The sequence below is a fragment of the Carya illinoinensis genome, chromosome 3 (genome assembly GCF_018687715.1).
Source record: "Carya illinoinensis cultivar Pawnee chromosome 3, C.illinoinensisPawnee_v1, whole genome shotgun sequence".
Taxonomy (NCBI): domain Eukaryota; kingdom Viridiplantae; phylum Streptophyta; class Magnoliopsida; order Fagales; family Juglandaceae; genus Carya; species Carya illinoinensis.
In genome coordinates this window covers 35270020-35291582 of record NC_056754.1, presented here as the reverse complement: position 1 = coordinate 35291582, position 21563 = coordinate 35270020, and the positions used below count along the sequence as shown (strand labels likewise).

The window sequence follows — 21563 nt, the reverse complement described above, 5'->3', positions numbered from 1 at the left end:
AAAAGGTGAGAAGGAATATTAAAAGTGAAATTAAGCACAAAACATGGTTTAGAGATGAATAATCATGTGGGCGTTGATTGTTGACCTTTAACTCTAGCTAGAAGCTTAAACATGGCTAGATGTGAACTTTGGGGGCTTGTTACACGTCTTGAGCTTGACGGAATGCAATGGTAAGCTGTATGTGATCTTCAACTGAAAGAATGAGGTAAAAGACGGGGTTTCTTGCTGCTAATTCATCAGATGCTAGAACTGAACTTGGGGGGGCGGGGAATGTGCGGTGTAAATAGTGAAGTTTCCACTGAGGAAATGTATAAAAGGCATGGGCATGGCGCCGATTTGTTGCAATGCACACATGAAGTTGCATCGAGGTGGCGATTTGCGGTGACTTCGGCGTTTACATGGCTTTCTTTCTATTAACATGTATTGGATCAATACTAATCATCTAAGTAAATCTTAGAATGAAGGAAAACAACAATGAAAGCAATAAGGTCAAGACAAAAAGGGTGAGAAAGAATATTAAACGATAAATTAATATCAAAATATGGTCTAGAGATAAATAATCGTGTGGAAGTCGATTATTGCCCGTAACTCAAGTCATAAGCTTAACCGTGGCTAGATGTTAACCTTGGGAGATTGTTACGCTTCTTGGGCTTGACCGAAACCAATGGTAAGGTGTATGTGGCCTTCAATTTCCAGAACGAAATAGAAGACAGGTGGGTGGGTGGCAATTCATCGGATTCTATTACCGAACTAGGCGGATTAATGTGGAGTGTGAGTAGTGGGATTTCTCTTGCGAAAATATTGCAAAATGCGTGGGCTAGGGGGCGATTTGTCGCAATGCACATGTAGGGGCAGCTAGGTGCCGATTTGCGGTGACTTGGTCATTTACCTGCCTTTCCTTCAGTTGACATGTCTTGGCTGAAGAACAATCTTCTAATTCAACCCAAAAATGAAAACAAACAGCAATAAAAGTTACAAGGTTTGGGGAAAAAAGGTGAGAAAGAATATTAAAAGGGAAATTAAGCACAAAACATAGTTTAGAAATGTATAATCTTGTGTATGTCGATTATTGCCCTTTAACTCTAGCTAGAAGCTTAAACAGGGCTAGATGTGAACGTTGGGCGCTTTTAACACGTCTTGGGCTTGACGGAACCAATGGTAAGCTGTATGTGGGCTTCAACTGAAAGAATGAGATAAAAGACGGGGTTTCTTGTTGGTAATTCATCAGATGCTAGAACTGAACTTGGGGGGTGAATGTGCAGTCTAAATAGAGAAGTTTCCAATCAGGAAATGTCTAAAAGGCATGGGCATGGCGCCGATTTGTTGCAATGCACACATGAAGGTGCATCGAGGTGGCGATTTGCGGTGACTTCGGCGTTTACATGGCTTTGTTTCTATTAACGTGTCTTGGATCAATACTAATCTTCTAATTAAATCTTAGAATGAAGGAAAACAACAATGAAAACAATAAGGTCAAGATAAAAGGGTGAGAAAGAATATTAAAAGATAAATTAATATCAAAATATGGTCTGGAGATAAATAATCATGTGGAAGTCGATTATTGCCCTTAACTCAAGTCATAAGCTTAACCGTTGCTAGATGTGAACCTTGGGAGATTGTTACGCTTCTTGGGCTTGACCGAAACCAATGGCAAGGTGTATGTGGCCTTCAATTTCAAGAACGAAATAGAAGACAGGTGGGTGGGTGGCAATTCACCGGATTCTATTACCGAACTAGGCGGGTTAATGTGGAGTGTGAGTAGTGGGATTTCTCTTGCGAAAATATTGCGAAATGCGTGGGCTAGGGGCCGATTTGTCGCAATGCACATGTAGAGGCAGCTAGGTGCCGATTTGCGTTGACTTGGTCATTTACCAGCCTTCCCTTCAATTGACATGTCTTGGACGAAGAACAATCTTCTAATTCAACCCAAGAATGATGACAAACAGCAATAAAAGCCACAAGGTTTAGGCAAAAAAGGTGAGAAGGAATATTAAAAGTGAAATTAAGCACAAAACATGGTTTAGAGATGAATAATCATGTGGGCGTTGATTGTTGACCTTTAACTCTAGCTAGAATCTTAAACATGGCTAGATGTGAACTTTCGGGGCTTGTTACACGTCTTGAGCTTGACGGAATGCAATGGTAAGCTGTATGTGATCTTCAACTGAAAGAATGAGGTAAAAGACGGGGTTTCTTGCTGCTAATTCATCAGATGCTAGAACTGAACTTGGGGGGGCGGGGAATGTGCGGTGTAAATAGTGAAGTTTCCATTGAGGAAATGTATAAAAGGCATGGGCATGGCGCCGATTTGTTGCAATGCACACATGAAGGTGCATCGAGGTGGCGATTTGCGGTGACTTCGGCGTTTACATGGCTTTCTTTCTATTAACATGTATTGGATCAATACTAATCTTCTAAGTAAATCTTAGAATGAAGGAAAACAACAATGAAAGCAATAAGGTCAAGACAAAAAGGGTGAGAAAGAATATTAAAAGATAAATTAATATCAAAATATGGTCTAGAGATAAATAATCGTGTGGATGTCGATTATTGCCCGTAACTCAAGTCATAAGCTTAACCGTGGCTAGATGTTAACCTTGGGAGATTGTTACGCTTCTTGGGCTTGACCGAAACCAATGGTAAGGTGTATGTGGCCTTCAATTTCAAGAACGAAATAGAAGACAGGTTGGTGGGTCGCAATTCATCGGATTCTATTACCGAACTAGGCGGGTTAATGTGGAGTGTGAGTAGTGGGATTTCTCTTGCGAAAATATTGCAAAATGCGTGGGCTAGGGGGCGATTTGTCGCAATGCACATGTAGGGGCAGCTAGGTGCCGATTTGCGGTGACTTGGTCATTTACCTGCCTTTCCTTCAATTGACATGTCTTGGCTGAAGAACAATCTTCTAATTCAACCCAAGAATGAAAACAAACAGCAATAAAAGTTACAAGGTTTGGGGAAAAAAGGTGAGAAAGAATATGAAAATGGAAATTAAGCACAAAACATAGTTTAGAAATGTATAATCTTGTGTATGTCGATTATTGCCCTTTAACACTAGCTAGAAGTTTAAACAGGGCTAGATGTGAACGTTGGGGGCTTTTAACACGTCTTTGGCTTGACGGAACCAATGGTAAGCTGTATGTGGGCTTCAACTGAAAGAATGAGATAAAAGACGGGGGTTTCTTGCTGCTAATTCATCAGATGCTAGAACTGAACTTGGGGGTGAATGTGCAGTCTAAATAGAGAAGTTTCCAATGAGGAAATGTCTAAAAGGCATGGGCATGGCGCCGATTTGTTGCAATGCACACATGAAGGTGCATCGAGGTGGCGATTTGCGGTGACTTCGGCGTTTACATGGCTTTGTTTCTATTAACATGTCTTGGATCAATACTAATCTTCTAATTAAATCTTAGAATGAAGGAAAACAACAATGAAAACAATAAGGTCAAGATAAAAGGGTGAGAAAGAATATTAAAAGATAAATTAATATCAAAATATGGTCTGGAGATAAATAATCATGTGGAAGTCGATTATTGCCCTTAACTCAAGTCATAAGCTTAACCGTTGCTAGATGTGAACCTTGGGAGATTGTTACGCTTCTTGGGCTTGACCGAAACCAATGGCAAGGTGTATGTCGCCTTCAATTTGAAGAACGAAATAGAAGACAGGTGGGTGGGTGGCAATTCACCGGATTCTATTACCGAACTAGGCGGGTTAATGTGGAGTGTGAGTAGTGGGATTTCTCTTGCGAAAATATTGCGAAATGCGTGGGCTAGGGGCCGATTTGTCGCAATGCACATGTAGAGGCAGCTAGGTGCCGATTTGCGTTGACTTGGTCATTTACCAGCCTTTCCTTCAATTGACATGTCTTGGACGAAGAACAATCTTCTAATTCACAGCAATAAAAGCCACAAGGTTTAGGCAAAAAAGGTGAGAAGGAATATTAAAAGTGAAATTAAGCACAAAACATGGTTTAGAGATGAATAATCATGTGGGCGTTGATTGTTGACCTTTAACTCTAGCTAGAAGCTTAAACATGGCTAGATGTGAACTTTGGGGGCTTGTTACACGTCTTGAGCTTGACGGAATGCAATGGTAAGCTGTATGTGATCTTCAACTGAAAGAATGAGGTAAAAGACGGGGTTTCTTGCTGCTAATTCATCAGATGCTAGAACTGAACTTGGGGGGGCGGGGAATGTGCGGTGTAAATAGTGAAGTTTCCACTGAGGAAATGTATAAAAGGCATGGGCATGGCGCCAATTTGTTGCAATGCACACATGAAGTTGCATCGAGGTGGCGATTTGCGGTGACTTCGGCGTTTACATGGCTTTCTTTCTATTAACATGTATTGGATCAATACTAATCTTCTAAGTAAATCTTAGAATGAAGGAAAACAACAATGAAAGCAATAAGGTCAAGACAAAAAGGGTGAGAAAGAATATTAAACGATAAATTAATATCAAAATATGGTCTAGAGATAAATAATCGTGTGGAAGTCGATTATTGCCCGTAACTCAAGTCATAAGCTTAACCGTGGCTAGATGTTAACCTTGGGAGATTGTTACGCTTCTTGGGCTTGACCGAAACCAATGGTAAGGTGTATGTGGCCTTCAATTTCCAGAACGAAATAGAAGACAGGTGGGTGGGTGGCAATTCATCGGATTCTATTACCGAACTAGGCGGATTAATGTGGAGTGTGAGTAGTGGGATTTCTCTTGCGAAAATATTGCAAAATGCGTGGGCTAGGGGGCGATTTGTCGCAATGCACATGTAGGGGCAGCTAGGTGCCGATTTGCGGTGACTTGGTCATTTACCTGCCTTTCCTTCAATTGACATGTCTTGGCTGAAGAACAATCTTCTAATTCAACCCAAAAATGAAAACAAACAGCAATAAAAGTTACAAGGTTTGGGGAAAAAAGGTGAGAAAGAATATTAAAAGGGAAATTAAGCACAAAACATAGTTTAGAAATGTATAATCTTGTGTATGTCGATTATTGCCCTTTAACTCTAGCTAGAAGCTTAAACAGGGCTAGATGTGAACGTTGGGCGCTTTTAACACGTCTTGGGCTTGACGGAACCAATGGTAAGCTGTATGTGGGCTTCAACTGAAAGAATGAGATAAAAGACGGGGTTTCTTGTTGGTAATTCATCAGATGCTAGAACTGAACTTGGGGGGTGAATGTGCAGTCTAAATAGAGAAGTTTCCAATCAGGAAATGTCTAAAAGGCATGGGCATGGCGCCGATTTGTTGCAATGCACACATGAAGGTGCATCGAGGTGGCGATTTGCGGTGACTTCGGCGTTTACATGGCTTTGTTTCTAATAACGTGTCTTGGATCAATACTAATCTTCTAATTAAATCTTAGAATGAAGGAAAACAACAATGAAAACAATAAGGTCAAGATAAAAGGGTGAGAAAGAATATTAAAAGATAAATTAATATCAAAATATGGTCTGGAGATAAATAATCATGTGGAAGTCGATTATTGCCCTTAACTCAAGTCATAAGCTTAACCGTTGCTATATGTGAACCTTGGGAGATTGTTACGCTTCTTGGGCTTGACCGAAACCAATGGTAAGGTGTATGTGGCCTTCAATTTCAAGAACGAAATAGAAGACAGGTGGCTGGGTGGCAATTCATCGGATTCTATTACCGAACTAGGCGGGTTAATATGGAGTGTGAGTAGTGGGATTTCTCTTGCGAAAATATTGCGGAATGCATGGGCTAGGGGCCGATTTGTCGCAATGGACATGTAGAGGCAGCTAGGTGCCGATTTGCGTTGACTTGGTCATTTACCAGCCTTTCCTTCAATTGACATGTCTTGGACGAAGAACAATCTTCTAATTCAACCCAAGAATGATGACAAACAGCAATAAAAGCCACAAGGTTTAGGCAAAAAAGGTGAGAAGGAATATTAAAAGTGAAATTAAGCACAAAACATGGTTTAGAGATATGAATAATCATGTGGGCGTTGATTGTTGACCTTTAACTCTAGCTAGAAGCTTAAACATGGCTAGATGTGAACTTTGGGGGCTTGTTACACGTCTTGAGCTTGACGGAAAGCAATGGTAAGCTGTATGTGGGCTTCAACTGAAAGAATGAGGTAAAAGACAGGGTTTCTTGCTGCTAATTCATCAGACGCTAGAACTGAACTTGGGGCGGCGGGGAATGTGCGGTGTAAATAGTGAAGTTTCCACTGAGGAAATGTATAAAAGGCATGGGCATGGCGCCGATTTGTTGCAATGCACACATGAAGGTGCATCGAGCTGGCGATTTGCGGTGACTTCGGTGTTTACATGGCTTTGTTTCTATTAACATGTATTGGATCAATACTAATCTTCTATTTAAATCTTAGAATGAAGGAAAACAACAATGAAAACAATAAGGTCAAGACAAAAAGGGTGAGAAAGAATATTAAAAGATAAATTAATATCAAAATATGGTCTAGAGATAAATAATCGTGTGGAAGTCGATTATTGCCCGTAACTCAAGTCATAAGCTTAACCGTGGCTAGATGTTAACCTTGGGAGATTGTTACGCTTCTTGGGCTTGACCGAAACCAATGGTAAGGTGTATGTGGCCTTCAATTTCCAGAACGAAATAGAAGAACGGTGGGTGGGTGGCAATTCATCGGATTCTATTACCGAACTCGGCGGGCTAATGTGGAGTGTGAGTAGTGGGATTTCTCTTGCGAAAATATTGCGAAATGCGTGGGCTAGGGGGCGATTTGTCACAATGCACATGTAGGGGCAGCTAGGTACCGATTTGTGGTGACTTGGTCATTTACCTGCCCTTCCTTCAATTGACATGTCTTGGATGAAGAACAATCTTCTAATTCAACCCAAGAATGAAAACAAACAGCTATAAAAGTTACAAGGTTTAGGGAAAAAAGGTGAGAAAGAATATTAAAAGGGAAATTAAGCACCAAAACATAGTTTAGAAATGTATAATCTTGTGTATGTCGATTATTGCCCTTTAACTCTAGCTAGAAGCTTAAACAGGGCTAGATGTGAATGTTGGGGGCTTTTAACACGTCTTGGGCATGACGGAACCAATGGTAAGCTGTATGTGGGCTTCAACTGAAAGAATGAGATAAAAGACGGGGGTTTCTTGCTGCTAATTCATCAGATGCTAGAACTGAACTTGGGGGTGAATGTGCAGTCTAAATAGAGAAGTTTCCAATGAGGAAATGTCTAAAAGGCATGGGCATGGCGCCGATTTGTTGCAATGCACACATGAAGGTGCATCGAGGTGGCGATTTGCGGTGACTTAGGCGTTTACATGGCTTTGTTTCTATTAACGTGTCTTGGATCAATACTAATCTTCTAATTAAATCTTAGAATGAAGGAAAACAACAATGAAAACAATAAGGTCAAGATAAAAGGGTGAGAAAGAATATTAAAAGATAAATTAATATCAAAATATGGTCTGGAGATAAATAATCATGTGGAAGTCGATTATTGGCCTTAACTCAAGTCATAAGCTTAACCGCTGCCAGATGTGAACCTTGGGAGATTGTTACGCTTCTTGGGCTTGACCGAAACCAATGGCAAGGTGTATGTGGCCTTCAATTTCAAGAACGAAATAGAAGACAGGTGGGTGGGTGGCAATTTATCGGATTCTATTACCGAACTAGGCGGGTTAATGTGGAGTGTGAGTAGGTGGATTTCTCTTGCAAAAATATTGCGAAATGCGTGGGCTAGGGGCCGATTTGTCGCAATGCACTTGTAGAGGGAGCTAGGTGCCGATTTGCGTTGACTTGGTCATTTACCAGCCTTTCCTTCAATTGACATGTCTTGGGCGAAGAACAATCTTCTAATTCAACCCAAGAATGATGACAAACAGCAATAAAAGCCACAAGGTTTAGGCAAAAAAGGTGAGAAGGAATATTAAAAGTGAAATTAAGCACAAAACATGGTTTAGAGATGAATAATCATGTGGGTGTTGATTGTTGACCTTTAACTCTAGCTAGAAGCTTAAACATGGCTAGATGTGAACTTTGGGGGCTTGTTACACGTCTTGAGCTTGACGGAAAGCAATGGTAAGCTGTATGTGGGCTTCAATTGAAAGAATGAGGTAAAATACGGGGTTTCTTGCTGCTAATTCATCAGATGCTAGAACTGAACTTGGGGGGGCGGGGAATGTGCGGTGTAAATAGTGACGCTTCCACTGAGGAAATGTATAAAAGGCATGGGCATGGCGCCGATTTGTTGCAATGCACACATGAAGGTGCATCGAGGTGGCGATTTACGGTGACTTCGGCGTTTACATGGCTTTGTTTCTATTAACATGTATTGGATCAATACTAATCTTCTAATTAAATCTTAGAATGAAGGAAAACAACAATGAAAACAATAAGGTCAAGACAAAAAGGGTGAGAAAGAATATTAAAAGATAAATTAATATCAAAATATGGTCTAGAGATAAATAATCGTGTGGAAGTCGATTATTGCCCGTAACTCAAGTCATAAGCTTAACCGTGGCTAGATGTTAACCTTGGGAGATTGTTACGCTTCTTGGGCTTGACCGAAACCAATGGTAAGTTGTATGTGGCCTTCAATTTCAAGAACGAAATAGAAGACAGGTGGGTGGGTGGCTATTCATCGGATTCTATTACCGAACTAGGCGGGTTAATGTGGAGTGTGAGTAGTGGGATTTCTCTTGCGAAAATATTGCGAAATGCGTGGGCTAGGGGGCGATTTGTCGAAATGCACATGTAGGGGCAGGTAGCTGCCGATTTGCGGTGACTTGGTCTGATGTGAACCCCAATCGACTCGCTTTGAGACCCAACAACAATATTGGAAAAAACAAACCCAAGAACGCCAAACTCAAGTCTATGGATGGAGAATTTAGACCCGTTGAGAACTCGTTTCAAGAACCTAGATTGTATAAAAATCTAGACCCGTTGAAATCCCGTCTCAAGAACCCAAATTACGAGGAGGAACACCACAAAGGTTGTGATTTACCTTTGATAAGTTCAAGAGTTCAATTAAGAACAAGAGGAGAAAGCTCACTCACAATTAAAATTCGAAATAAAATAATGTCCCCTTGAAATGGCTGATTACATCCTTTAAATACCCTCCCCAAAATATGATAAAACCCTAGACTAAAATTTGAGACCCTTTCTCTCAAAAATGCCCTTTGTGAACAGTTGCCGCTTGTACTGTAGCGTGAACAGTGTCATGCTACAGTACTTCTAAACCCTAGTTCAAATAAGTAAGACATATGTGGGTTAAGCATCCTCAAGCCCACTTATTCAAAACTAATAATAAAAATCCTTTAAACAAATTGAAAGCCTTAATATCTAAAGGCCATATTTCTAAGTCAAGTCTTCCACAGCTTGGATCAAGTGGATCAAAGCTGGTTTTTCTTCTTTCAAGCCCATCTTGAGTGTTGGGCTATTGCTAGCTTCTTCCCAAGTGGTTTGTACTAATCCTTGCATTGCTTCCTTGATCTTCTTGGCTCTCGATCTTGTAATTGGCCCATCTGGAACTTGCAAAGGATCTTTAAGAGTAGGCCTGCCTTGGTTCCCATCATTCCCGCTCTCCTCAAAAGGATTCGACCTCGAATCTTCACCTACGTCAAAAGGAGAAAGATCAGAAACATTGAAGGTAGCAGACACATTATACTCACCTGGGAGATCCACTTTATAGGCATTGTCATTAATTTTCTCAAGGATTTGGAAAGGTCCATCTCCTCAAGAATGCAACTTAGTCCTTCGATGAGCTGGGAATCTTTCTTTGCGCATGTGAACCCAAACCCAATCTCCAGGTTCAAAGATGACACACCTTCGCTCTTTATTGGCTTGGGAAGCAACTCTTTCATTCTTTTGCGCAATTTGAAGCCGTACCCTCTCATGGAGTGACTTCACCAACTCCGCCTTCTTTTGTCCATCCAAGCTACTCCTGCCATCAATCGGTAAAGGCATCAAATCTAAAGGGGTAAGCGGATTGAATCCATAAACAATTTCAAAAGGAGAATATGAAGTAGTAGTATGCATGGACCCATTATATGCAAACTCTATGAATGGCAAACAATCCTCCCAAGTTTTTAAATTCTTATGAACAACAATGCGTAAAAGCTGAGTTAAGGTCCTATTAACTACTTCAGTTTGACCATCAGTCTGCGGATGACAAGTAGTGGAAAATAAGAGCTTGGTACCCAATTTCCCCCACAACACCTTCCAAAAGTAGCTAAGGAATTTAACATCCCTATCAGAAACAATACTCCTGGGAACACCATAGAGTCGCACTATCTCCCTGAAAAACAAGTCAGCTATGTTTGTGGCATTATCTGTTTTATGGCATGGAATGAAATGTGCCATTTTACTAAATCTATCCACAACCACAAAAATAGAATCTCTACCCCTTTTGGTCCTAGGTAGCCCCAAAACAAAGTCCATAGATATGTCGACCCATGGTTCACTAGGAACGGGTAAGGGTGTATACAACCCATGTGGCAACACTTTAGATTTGGCCTTCCTACATGTAATGCACCTGCCACAAATGCGAGTGACATCTCTCTTCATCTTAGGCCAAAAGAAATGTTCATGCAAAATATCCAAAGTCTTCTTGACACCAAAGTCAAAGTTTTGAAATCCGTTTCGGTGACCATTCCGGTTGAGGCACTGGAACGGAATATTTCGGTACCGGTACGTTTCGGGATAGATATTATATAGATAAATTATATATAATAACTATATTCCAAAATAAAATCAATACAATTCTCTTAAAAGTATACATACCAGATAACTTAATAATATTTCTCCATAGTGAATACAAGTCTTAAACACACATTTATAAAACTAAATAAAATATCATAAGTTCTCAATCCAACTGTAATCATTCATTTTCATCAATAAGACAAAAAGGATCATTATTAGCAAAGCTACTCAAAATATTTTCGTCAATGTCATTGTCACCACCATCATCATCAATATCAATACCAACATTAACACCTTCTTCCAAATTTTGTGAGGCTAATGGCTCCTCAATACTTCCCCAATCCAAGTCTTCTCCATCAATAAGCTCTGATTCTTCACCTACCCATTCCTCCATCAAGTCAATATTCTCAAGATTGATTGGATCCAAAGCATCTCTTCCCCTCTTTATGTTTCTGCCAAAATAAAAGTCACACGTAAGTGAAAATATTACATATTTTTCAACAATTAAAAACATTATTTTTGAAAAAGTTTACCTCTCACGGAGCTTCAAGTTATAACGAACAAATACTAAATCATTCAAACGTTTATGCTCTAATCTATTCCTCTTCTTTGAATGAATAAATTCAAATGTACTCCAATTTCTTTCACAACCAGTTGCACTACAACATTGACTTAATATGCGGATTGCAAACGTTTGAAGAGCTGGAAACTCATTTCCAAAAGTACTCCACCATGCAACTACAACAAAAGTGCAATTATAAATTATTACTTAAAATTAAATAAAAGAATTAAAATATAGATTCATACTATTTAACAAAGGATATTGAGGTTACCTGGATTACTTTTTTCACGCTGGCGTATTGCTATAGGTTGTCCAAAATCACCATTTGCATTCTTATACATGTCAATTTGTTGAATGATCTCATCTTGCTTATCAATATCAGGTTCCATCTTTACAACGCACGTCGTAAACCCTCTAGAAACATCATTTCTACTTTTAAAGCAAGGGTTAAAGTAAATTCCAGGATTAAGAAGACAACCTGCTGCATGTAATGGACTATGAAGCTGCTTATCCCACCTAGCATCAATGACCCTGATGAATGGCATAAATGCAGAAACTTTGTTCTTCAATCTTGCTTTTATATTCTCTTTGGCTTTCTCCATTGCATTGTACAAGTATCCCATTGCAGGCTTCTCATCCCCATCGACAAGTCGTAGTACTCGAACCAAAGGCTCGCTGATTGTTACAATAAACTGACATTGAGCCCAAAACTCTCTATCTTCTAGAACAATCTCAGCTATCTCCTTCCCTATGTTGCTTTTAGAGTAACTTGATACAATCCACTTATCACAAGTGAACATTTGTCGAAGCTCTTTCTTAAACAACAGTAAGCATTGGATACTTAAAAAATTTGTAGCAAACCTTGTGACTGCAGGGCGACATAAATCATGACCTTTGGTGAAGTCCTTTCTCATCAAAGCCAAAACCCAAGCATGGTTATAAATGAATTTCGTTATCTTCCTTGCCTTCTTTATAGTTTCATCAATAATAGGAAAATGTCTGGGATCACAAAAGTTCTCTAACATCAAATCTATACAATGAGCTGCACAAGGGGACCAAAAGAAAGAGCCATACTTTTGCTGTAATTTTTTTCCTGCAGCCTTATAACTCGCATCATTGTCTGTTATGAATTGCACAATATTCTCCACCCCAACTTCTTGAACAACTTCATCAAAAATTTTAAATAATGTTTCAGCATCTTTTCTAAGGCCCGATGTATCAATAGACTTCAAAAACATTGTACCTTTTGGGCAATAAACCAAAAAGTTAATTATTGGTTGTTGCCTCTGATTTGTCCAACCATCTGCCATTAGTGAACAACCACTATCCCTCCAAGATGTTTTAATATCTAAGAGATAATTCTGAACCTCAGTCACAGAATTCTTCAACAAATTTCCTCTCAACTCATGTAAAGAAGGACCCTTGAATCCTGGCCCGATGGCAGCTATAGCATCTATAGCTGGTTGATAAAATTTAGATTGAGATGCATTGAAAGGTAAATTAGCATCATACCACCAATTTGCTATAGCCATTTTTGCTTTGTCAATCATTTCCTTTGAACACATAGCACTCTTAATAGAAGGTTGAGAGCCAGGACTTGTTCTTGGAGCAAAAAATCTGCTAAATGGCCCCGTTGACTTTCCACCTACTTTCTCCTTCCCCTTCCCCTTCCCCTTCCCCTTTGAATCATGAACGGGTCCTTGACTCCCTCCCTCATACTCATCATCACCAACATCAACATCATCATATGTTAAATCTACAGGGCTTCCACATCCAATCTCTAAGCTTAGTTTTCTTTTCTTCTCTTTGTTTTTTTTCATTTCATTGACCAACTCTTTCATTTGCCATTTTATATCATCAGGGACTTTTTTACATGCTTCTACATCACCTGAAATCCCACCTAGATGATACTTCAACCTCGTGACTCCGCCACCTCTAATGATTTTGCTACAATAAAGACATTGAGTACTATTTCTTGCTCCTGGCACTACACGTGCATGGGACCATGCTGGATCCTCTGATCTAGCAGGAGCAAATGCCGTAGAGGTAGCACTATTTGATTGACAACTAGACATTTATAATTTATATACCCCTACATTATGAAAAAGAAAATTACATAAATATTATGTAAGAGTAAAGATCTTAAGCTACAAGGATGCCAATTTATTTGTCAATATCCAATGGGAAAATTAAAGAAATTAACTGATCTTGAGAGCTGCATGTATATATAATTACAGAAAATGAAGGAACTGTATAAGAATAAAAAATTAAAAATAGAGATGTACATGTCAAGAGTAAAAAAACCAAAGTTGTACATGCCAAGAATGAAAAGATTACAAGCTAAAATTAAGGGATGCAATAGATCTTCACAAAGTTAGATGGGGCGTGTGCTGTCATCTTGAGGAGAATGGTTATTATCAAGCACCCTGCATCACTAAAGTATCTGAGCTCTCCCATGGCGCCCCTTAAGCTCAGTCAAACCTCACCTCAAATCGAACGTCCTTATTTTTAAGTTTTTAACATCTCTTCTATTGCAATTAAAGCTAGAAGACCTTTATTCTTTAAATGGTTTCGCCCTCTGGCCTATTGTTAGTATCTAGCTTAATATAAATAGACATGATTAACGTTTCAAATTTCAATAGGGAACCGAGGTCAGATGGATGTGGGGGAGTTCGTAGATCTTCCTCAAGCTCCTTCAATATTGGTTTCTATATTATATATATATATATATGCCACTTCATACAAAAAATTAAAATCTACTTACAATATATAATTTTAAGTTAGCATCATTTGATGAAATCGGAAGGGAAAACCGGAAAATGAAATACGGTACTCGGTATACCTGCACAGATCGGACGGACGAAATCAGAGGCCAAAACCAGAGCTGCCGGCTGCGGGCGACGGCGACGGCGACGGCGTCGTTGCTGGTGGCGTCGTCGGAGTGCTCCTGGAGTCCTGAGGAGATCAGAATCTCAGATCTGGATTTCCGGCCGGTAATGAGAAGAACGGGAAAGGAACAAAATAGAAATGGAAGAGAAACTTGAAAGTTTGAAACCTGAAACGCTAAGGGGGGAGAACGGGAACCGGAGAAATGAGGAATCGATTCGAGACTGGGAGAAGAGGTTCAGACTTCACTCTTCAGACTTCAGACGACGCACGGACTCACGGAGAAGAAGTGAGGAAGTAAGAAACCGGGGAAAAAAAACCAAAGGAAAAATGAAGAAAAAATGTAAATTACGAAAATGGTGTGAAGTTAACCTTAATTACAAAAATGCCACCGTTTGTTAAATTCCGGACCGGAAAGTGTATTCCGGCCGGAATGCCGGAATTCGGCCGGAATGGGCCGGAACAAGGCGAAATGGCCGGAATTTGTAGCGGAACGAAATATAGAGCGTTCCGGTTTCGGCTACTGTTCCGGAACGGAAAATTCCGGCAATTCCGGCCGGAACGGAACGAAATTCAAAACTTTGATCGCCATCCCATTCCTAGATTAGATGATATGCTCGATGAATTGCATGGCTCATGTATTTTTAGTAAAATTGATCTTAAAAGTGGATACCATCAAATTAGAATGAAAGAGGGTGATGAATGTAAAACTGCTTTTAAGACTAAGTATGGGCTTTATGAATGGTTAGTTATGCCATTTGGACTTACAAATATGCCAAGTACTTTCATGAGATTAATGAATCATGTCCTATGTGCGTTCATAGGCAAGTTTGTGGTTGTATACTTTGATGATATCCTAGTGTACAGCAAGGACTTAAATGAGCATATTGAGCATTTGAGATATGTGTTTAATGTGTTGAGGTGTGAAAAGTTGTATGCTAATTTCAAGAAATGTACCTTTTGTATGGAGGAAGTTGTTTTTCTTGGTTATGTTGTTAGTACAAAGGGTATTGAAGTGGATGAAGAGAAAGTCAAGGCCATTAAGGAGTGGCCAACACCAAAGAGCGTCACTGAGGTAAGAAGCTTTCATGGTTTAGCTAGCTTTTATCGGTGTTTTGTTAAAGATTTTAGCACCATTGCTGCACCACTTACTGAAGTCATTAAAAAGAATGTTGGGTTTCATTGGGGGGCTAATCAAGAGAATGCATTTGCCACTATTAAAGAAAGGTTGTGCTCTGCACCCGTGTTAGCATTACCAGATTTTAACAAAGCTTTTGAGATTGAATGTGATGCCTCAAGAATAGGGATTGGAGCCGTTTTGATGCAGGATAGGCGGCCGATTGCCTTCTTCAGTGAGAAGCTAAGTGGGGCATCCCTGAAGTACCCTACTTATGACAAAGAACTTTATGCTCTTGTTAGGGCATTAGAGACTTGGCAGCACTACTTGTGGCCTAGGGAATTTGTGATCCACACCGATCATGAATCGTTGAAGCATCTCAAGGGTCAAGGTAAGTTGAATAAGAGGCATGCTAGATGGATGGAATACATTGAGACCTTTCCATATGTCATCCGTTACAAGCAAGGTAAGGAGAATATTGTTGCTGATGCTTTATCACGGAGGTATGTACTTCTTACTTCTATGAGTGCTAAAATGCTTGGGTTTGAATATGTGAAAGATATGTATGCCGATGATGTTGACTTTTCTGATGTGTACATGGCATGTGATAAGGCGGCATTTGGTAAGTTTTACAAGCATGATGGTTACTTGTTTAAAGAAGACAAACTGTGTGTACCTAGTTGTTCTATGCGTGAGTTATTGGTGCGTGAGGCACATGGCGGGGGATTAATGGGACACTTTGGTGTCAAGAAAACCTTAGACATATTGCATGAACATTTCTTTTGGCCTAAGATGAAGAGAGACATCAATCGCATTTGTAGCAGGTGCATCACATGTAGAAAGGCCAAATCTAAGGTTTTGCCACATGGGTTATATACACCCTTACCCGTTCCTAGTGAGCCATGGGTAGACATATCTATGGACTTTGTTTTGGGGCTGCCTAGGACAAAAAGGGGTAGAGATTCTATTTTTGTGGTTGTGGATAGATTTAGCAAGATGGCACATTTCATTCCATGCCATAAAACAGATGATGCCACAAGCATAGCTGACTTGTTTTTCAAAGAGATAGTGCGACTCCATGGTGTGCCCAAGAGCATTGTTTCTGATAGGGATGTTAAATTTCTTAGCTACTTTTGGAAGGTGTTGTGGGGAAAATTAGGTACTAAACTCTTATTTTCCACTACTTGTCACCCACAGACTGATGGTCAGACTGAAGTAGTTAATAGGACTTTAACTCAGCTTTTACGCACTGTTGTTCAAAAGAATTTAAAGAGTTGGGAGGATTGTTTGCCATTTATAGAGTTTGCATATAATAGGACCATGCATACTACTACTTCATACTCTCCTTTTGAAATTGTTTATGGTTTTAATCCACTTACTCCTTTAGATTTGATGCCTTTGCCTATTGATGGCAGGAGTAGCTTAGATGGACAAAAGAAGGCAGAGTTGGTGAAGTCACCTCATGAGAGGGTACGGCTTCAAATTGCCCAAAAGAATGAAAGGTTTGCTTCCCAAGCCAATAAAGGGCAACGGCGTGTCACCTTTGAACCAGGAGATTGGGTTTGGGTTCACATGCGCAAAGAAAGATTCCCAGCCCATAGACGGACTAAGTTGCATCCTCCAAGAGATGGACCTTTCCAAATTCTTGAGAAAATTAATGATAATGCATATAAAGTGGATCTTCCAAGTGAATATAATGTTTCTGCTACCTTCAATGTTTCTGATCTTTCTCCTTTTGATGTAGGTGAAGATTCGAGGTCGAATCCTTTTGAGGAGAGGGGGAATGATGGGAACCAAGGTGGAGCTACCCTTAAAGATCCCTTGCAAATTCCAGATGGACTAATTACAAGATCAAGAGCCAAGAAGATCAAGGAAGCAATGCAAGGATTGGTGCAATCCACTTGGGATAAAGCTAGAAAGACCCCAACACTCAAGATGGGCTTCAAGGAAAAAGAACCAGTTTTGATCCACTTGATACAAGTTATGAAAGACATGACTTAGAGATTGGGCCTATTGTTGTTAAGGCTTTCAATTTGTTTAACGATATTTTATTATTAGTTTAGAAGAAGTGGGCTTGAGGATGCTTGGCCCACGTATGTTTTATTTCTAATGGACTAGGGTTATTTTTGGGAAGGCCTTGTATTTTTGGCCAAGGGTTTATTTAGAAAGTTAAAATTTTATGTCTTACTAGGGTTTTAGAAGTAACTGTAGCGCGGCGTATGGCACTGTTCACGCTACAGCCTACAGTACCCGACGCATTGTTTACTTAGGGTTTTTGGGGATTCTATATTTAAACCACTTGTAACCTTATTTGAGAGGCAGACTATATGGAATTGTGATTAAGAGTTGAGTAATCTCCTCTTGTTCTTCTTGAACTTCTGAACTTATCAAGGGTAAATCAAAACCTTTGTGGCGTTCTTCCTTTGTAATCTAGGTTCTTGAGACGGGTTCTTCAATGGGTCTAGATTTTGATATAATCTAGGTTCTTTGAACGGGTTCTCATCGGGTCTAGATTCTCCATCCATATACCTGAGTTTGGCTTTCTTGGGGTTGTTTTTCCAGTATTATTGTTGGGTCTCAAAGCAAGTCTATTGGGGTTCACATCAGGAAATGTATAAAAGGCATGGGCATGGCGCCGATTTGTTGTAATGCACACATGAAGGTGCATCGAGGTGGCGATTTGTGGTGACTTCGGCGTTTACATGGCTCTGTTTCTATTAACATGTGTTGGATCAATACTAATCTTCTAATTAAATCTTAGAATGAAGGAAAACAACAATGAAAACAATAAGGTCAAGACAAAAAGGGTGAGAAAGAATATTAAAAGATAAATTAATATCAAAATATGGTCTAGAGATAAATAATCATGTGAAAGTCGATTATTGCTCGTAACTCAAGTCATAAGCTTAACCGTGGCTAGATGTTAACCTTGGGAGATTGTTACGCTTCTTGGGCTTGACTGAAACCAATGGTAAGGTGTATGTGGCCTTCAATTTCAAGAACGAAATAGAAGACAGGTGGGTGGGTGGCAATTTATCGGATTCTATTACCGAACTAGGCGGGTTAATGTGGAGTGTGAGTAGTGGGATTTCTCTTGCGAAAATATTGCGAAATGCGTGGGCTAGGGGCTGATTTGTCGCAATGCACATGTAGAGGCAGCTAGGTGGCGATTTGCGTTGACTTGGTCATTTACCAGCCTTTCCTTCAATTGAAATGTCTTGGACGAAGAACAATCTTCTAATTCAACCCAAGAATGATGACAAACAGGAATAAAAGCCACAAGGTTTAGGCAAAAAAGGTGAGAAGGAATATTAAAACTCAAATTAAGCACAAAACATGATTTAGAGATGAATAATCATGTGGGTGTTGATTGTTGACCTTTAACTCTAGCTAGAAGCTTAAACAAGGCTAGATGTGAACTTTGGGGGCTTGTTACACGTCTTGAGCTTGACGGAAACCAATGGTAAGCTGTATGCGGGCTTCAACTGAAAGAATGAGATAAAAGACGGGGTTTCTTGCTGCTAATTCATCTGATGCTAGAATTGAACTTGGGGGGCGAGGAATGTGCGGTGTAAATAGTGAACTTTCCACTGAGGAAATGTATAAAAGGCATGCGCATGGCACCGATTTGTTGCAATGCACACATGAAGGTGCACCCAGGTGGCGATTTGCGGTGATTTTGGCGTTTACATGGCTTTGTTTCAATTAACATGTCTTGGATCAATACTAATCTTCTAATTAAATCTCAGAATGATGGAAAACAACGATGAAAACAATAAGGTCAAGATAAAAAGGGTGAGAAAGAATATTAAAAGATAAATTAATATCAAAATATGGTCTAGAGATAAATAATCGTGTGGAAGTCGATTATTGCCCTTAACTCAAGTCATAAGCTTAACCGTGGCTAGATGTGAACCTTGGCAGATTGTTACGCTTCTTGGGCTTGACTGAAACTAACGGTAAGGTGTATGTGGCCTTCAATTTCAAGAACGAAGTAGAAGACAAGTGGGTGGGTGGCAATTCGTCGGATTCTATTACCGAACTAGGGGGTTTAATGTGGAGTGTGAGTAGTGGGATCTCTCTTGCGAAAATATTGCGAAATGCGTGGGCTAGCTGCCGATTGTCGCAATGCACATGTAGGGGCAGCTAGGTGCCGATTTGCGGTGACTTGGTCATTTACCTGGCTTTCCGTTAATTGAATTGTCTTGGATGAAGAACAATCTTCTAATTCAACCCAAGAATGAAAACAAACAGCAATAAAAGCTACAAGGTTTAGGGAAAAAAGGTGAGAAAGAATATTAAAAGGGAAATTAAGCACAAAACATAGTTTAGAGATGTATAATCTTTTGTATGTTGATTATTGCCCTATAACTCTAGCTAGAAGCTTAAACAGGGCTAGATGTGAACCTTGGGGGCTTTTAACACGTCTTGGGCTTGACGGAACCAATGGTAAGCTATATGTGGGCTTCAACAGAAAGAATGAGATAAAAGACGGCGTTTCTTGCTGCTAATTCATCAGATGCTAGAACTGAACTTGGGGGGTGAATGTGCATTCTAACTAGTGAAGTTTCCGAAGAGGAAATGTCTAAAAGGCATGGCCATGGCGCCGATTTGTTGCAATGCACACATAAAGGTGCATCGAGGTGGCGATTTGCGGTGACCTCGGCGTTTACATGGCTTTGTTTCAATTAACATCTCTAGGATCAATACTAATCTTCTAATTAAATCTCAGAATGAAGGAAAGCAACAACAAAAACAATAAGGTCAGGACAAAAAGGGTGAGAAAGAATATTAAAAGATAAATTAATATCAAAATATGGTCTGGAGATAAATAATCGTGTGGGAGTCGATTATTGCCCGTAACTCAAGTCTGAAGCTTAACCGTGGCTAGATGTTAACCTTGGCAGATTGTTACGCTTCTTGGGCTTGACCGAAACCAATGGTAAGGTGTATGTGGCCTTCAATTTCAAGAACGAAATAGAAGAAAGGTGGGTGGGTGGCAATTCATTGGATTCTATTACCGAACTAGGCGGGTTAATGTGGAGTGTGAGTAGTGGGATTTCTCTTGCGAAAATATTGCGAAATGCGTGGGCTGGGGGGCGATTTGTCGCAATGCACATGTAGGGCCAGCTAGGTGCCGATTTGCGGTGACTTGGTCATTTACCTGCCTTTCCTTCAATTGACATGTCTTGGATGAAGAACAATCTTCTAATTCAACCCAAGAATGAAAACAAACAGCAATAAAAGCTACAAGGTTTAGGGAAAAAAGGTGAGAAAGAATATTAAAAGGGAAATTAAGCACAAAACATAGTTTAGAGATGTATAATCTTTTGTATGTTGATTATTGCCCTTTAACTCTAGCTAGAAGCTTAAACAGGGCAAGATGTGAACCTTGGGGGCTTTTAACACGTCTTGGGCTTGACGGAACCAATGGTAAGCTATATGTGGGCTTCAACTGAAAGAATGAGATAAAAGACGGGGTTTCTTGCTGCTAATTCATCAGATGCTAGAACTGAACTTGGGGGGTGAATGTGCAGTCTAAATAGAGAAGTTTCCAATGAGGAAATGTCTAAAAGGCATGGCCATGGCGCCGATTTGTTGCAATGCACACATGAAGGTGCATCGAGGTTGCGATTTGCGGTGACTTCGGCATTTACATGGCTTTGTTTCAATTAACATCTCTAGGATCAATACTAATCTTCTAATTAAATCTCAGAATGAAGGAAAACAACAATGAAAACAATAAGGTCAAGACAAAAAGGGTGAGAAAGAATAATAAAAGATAAATTAATATCAAAATATGGTCTAGAGATAAATAATCGTGTGGAAGTCGATTATTGCCCTTAACTCAAGTCATAAGCTTAACCGTGGCTAGATGTGAACCTTGGCAGATTGTTACGCTTCTTGGGCTTGACTGAAACTAACGGTAAGGTGTATGTGGCCTTCAATTTCAAGAACGAAGTAGAAGACAAGTGGGTGGGTGGCAATTCGTCGGATTCTATTACCGAACTAGGGGGGTTAATGTGGAGTGTGAGTAGTGGGATCTCTCTTGCGAAAATATTGCGAAATGCGTGGGCTAGCTGCCGATTGTCGCAATGCACATGTAGGGGCAGCTAGGTGCCGATTTGCGGTGACTTGGTCATTTACCTGGCTTTCCGTTAATTGAATTGTCTTGGATGAAGAACAATCTTCTAATTCAACCCAAGAATGAAAACAAACAGCAATAAAAGCTACAAGGTTTAGGGAAAAAAGGTGAGAAAGAATATTAAAAGGGAAATTAAGCACAAAACATAGTTTAGAGATGTATAATCTTTTGTATGTTGATTATTGCCCT

The 21563-nt window shown here is 39.9% G+C and overlaps 1 long non-coding RNA gene and 1 pseudogene across 1 annotated transcript; both read right to left on the bottom strand.

Annotated features, from left to right (window-relative positions):
* LOC122304749 overlaps positions 1 to 21563 on the bottom strand; it is a 162674-nt pseudogene that overhangs the window by 126893 nt on the left and 14218 nt on the right.
* On the bottom strand, positions 12921 to 14422 carry LOC122304142. The gene is made up of 3 exons (XR_006240929.1): positions 14282 to 14422; positions 14069 to 14181; positions 12921 to 13318 (listed from the first exon to the last, which is right to left on the bottom strand). It is a non-coding gene; the product is annotated as an uncharacterized LOC122304142 (long non-coding RNA).